This window comes from Marmota flaviventris, chromosome 7, assembly GCF_047511675.1.
Source record: "Marmota flaviventris isolate mMarFla1 chromosome 7, mMarFla1.hap1, whole genome shotgun sequence".
Lineage (NCBI taxonomy): Eukaryota > Metazoa > Chordata > Mammalia > Rodentia > Sciuridae > Marmota > Marmota flaviventris.
Window position 1 is genome coordinate 41,173,812 of NC_092504.1, and position 2,724 is coordinate 41,176,535.

General features: G+C 45.4%; 1 pseudogene; it reads right to left on the reverse strand.

Annotated features, from left to right (window-relative positions):
* Positions 1–2,007: 2,007 nt before the first annotated feature.
* LOC114095106 (large ribosomal subunit protein uL24-like) lies at positions 2,008–2,418 on the reverse strand (annotated as a pseudogene).
* Positions 2,419–2,724: the final 306 nt, after the last annotated feature.

Below are 2,724 nucleotides of genomic sequence, written 5' to 3' on the forward strand. Positions count from 1 at the left end.
AGGCCTCCCAGTCTGTTTCTTATCCCAGTATTTTCACTAGCTGCTGACAGATGGTTTTTCTCTCTGATTCTGTCTGTGTGCCTCGGGGTGGGATCAGAAGGGGAACCAACTTTATCCTCCAATTTTCCTCTTAGTCTTGAAATGTGACCAATATAACCAAAGCCACGATTTACCGAAAGTCAGGTATGTGTGACATCACATTTGGACGCCAAACACTATGTTTTGTCACCATAGAATAAGCCTGAGGCTCTCTGCCCTCCAGCCTGGAAAGTCGTGCCTGGCCGAGGAACAGCGACTTCTTTGTAAGACCCAGGTGCTGGCACATGCACCCCGCCCAGGGCCACCCTAAAGCAGGCTGTGAATGACCTGATCCTTTCCAAGGAACACGGCTGAAAGGGCAGCATCCTGGTTTGTCCAGAATAAGCATTTCAGAAGAAAGGTGAGTTCAGTGAGTTCAAATAATCCAGAATATTGTTTGTCCAGTGTTCTGAATATCAATCTTGGTTTTTATCCTCAAGGAGGAGAAAGGATGGTAAAAATCTGCTTGAGAGGTCGTCCTCAAGGTGAGGCCGGTAATTAGGAACCACTGACCTTTCTGGGAGGAAAAAGAAAAGGATCGTTGGGTTTTTGTTTAATATCTAGACTAAATTGTTTAGAGCAGTTTCAGGTTCACAAGAAATTTGAGCAGAAAGTACAGTGTCCCCGTCCCTCCCCACACACAGCCTCGCCACTGTCAACATCCTGCACCAGCGATGACATTGATTACAATAGACGACCGACGGTGACAGGCCATGATCAATCAGTGTCCACAATTTGCACTAAGGTTTGCTCTTGGTGGTGAACAGTGGGCTTTGACAAGTACATAATAATATGCGTCTATCATTTCACTACCGTACTGAGGTGACTGTCCCCAAATCATCCACCTGCCTGCTCTTCACTCTTCTCCTCAACCCCAAACAACCACCGAGATTTTTATCGCACTGTCTCTTCATAGAGTTGGACTCACACAGTAAACAGGCTTTCTTCTTTGCTTAGTAATGTGCATTCATGCTTCCTCGTGTCTCTTCAGAGCCTCAGTATCTCATTTCTTTTTAGCACTAAATAACCTCCCACCATTAGAGGTAGTGTTCACACTCACTCGCCTGTTAAAAGCCAGACTCTGGCTTCCAGAACTTCAAGAACTGTTGTTTTCTGTGTGGCGATTGTGAATAAAGCTGCTATAAACATCCATAAGGAGGTTTTTGACTCATTTGGGTTAAAAAAAAAAATGATTGGTTTTGAAACAAACATGACAGACACTATCCCTCACACCCACCATTATAAGCAAACTCAGCACAATCAGAAGGATCCCACACTCTGTGCAGGAATGCGGGTTCCATGTGCTGAAGCCGAGGACACAAATCAGGTGCCTCTGCCCTCATTCGTGGTCCAATTGATCAACACATGAAGTTCCTAAGAAACACAACCGAATTCAGCATGTGCTAAAGGAGAAATTCTGAAATAAGGGGGTGGAAGTTGAAGAGTTACCCGGACTTCAAACTAAACAGAGGGAAAGAAAGAAAAAGTGGGACCTCTCCTGAAAGTTAGTCCCTAAGTCGCTGAGTGACACAGGAAAGCACGGGCAGCATCCTGGTGTCCCCCCTGCCCTCCAGCTTCTCACTCCCAGCAGCCTCCTCCGCCCAGCAGAACACACTGTCAGTCCTGGGCACCCCCATGGAAGAGAGGAGGGGGCCTGTGAGCCAAGTAACATGGACAAGTCAAAGGGCCCATGTCCAGATGTAAATGTGTTGTCCTGTGGACTGGGCCAAATGATGGTCCCCCAAAGGTATACCCATGTCCTGGAACCTGAGGATGTTACCTTATTTGGAGAAGGCATCTTGCAGATGTAATCAACTTAATGATTTTAAGAGGAGGAGATCATCCCAGGTCATCTAGATGAGTAGTGTCCTTTTTTTTTTTTTTTTTTTTTTTTTTAGCACTTTTTAGTGTAAGTTATATATGGTTCCTTCATTCCAACATCTTCTCAGTTGTCACTTCTTTCTATTTGCCCTTTTCCTTTCCCACTTGGCAAGGTTTGGCTTTCCGTTCTAGGATCTTTTCGTGGTCTTTGTCCAGGTTTAGCCTGGCTATTACAACATTGCTGGGGTGAATGTCCATATGCACAGCTGTGCAAATGGACTTTTCCCACTGCATCTATTCAATAGAGATGACATGATTCTTCTGTAAACCTGGACCAGTGTCCTCACCCAACCTGAACTTCATCATCCTCCTGGATGGGTGTAGATAGAACCTTGTGCTTCTGTCTCAGCTCTTTGGAGAGGGGAAGACATTATCTTCCTGCGAATGTGGGAAGGTGCATTGAAATGTCTTTTGCAGTTTCTTGTTTCCATCAAAAGTCACAAAAGCATTGAACTTCATTTTGGCCGCAAAAGGGAAAAGGTCTACGCATTTCTTCTGGTTTTGTAAGTTAACTGAGTAATGTCCTTATAAGAGACGCACAGAGGAGAAGACACAAGTAGAGACAAAGTGACCAGAGGCAGAGAATGGAGTGGTGCCACCATGAACCAGGCCCCAGAAGCTGGAAGAGGTTGAGACCAGCCTAGAGAGGGCATGGCCTGCTGACACCTTGATTTCCGGCAGAACTTCAAGAGGATTTCTCTCTATTGTTTTAAGCACCCTGTTTGTGGTGATTTGTTACAGTAACCACAGGAAAAGAATGTATCC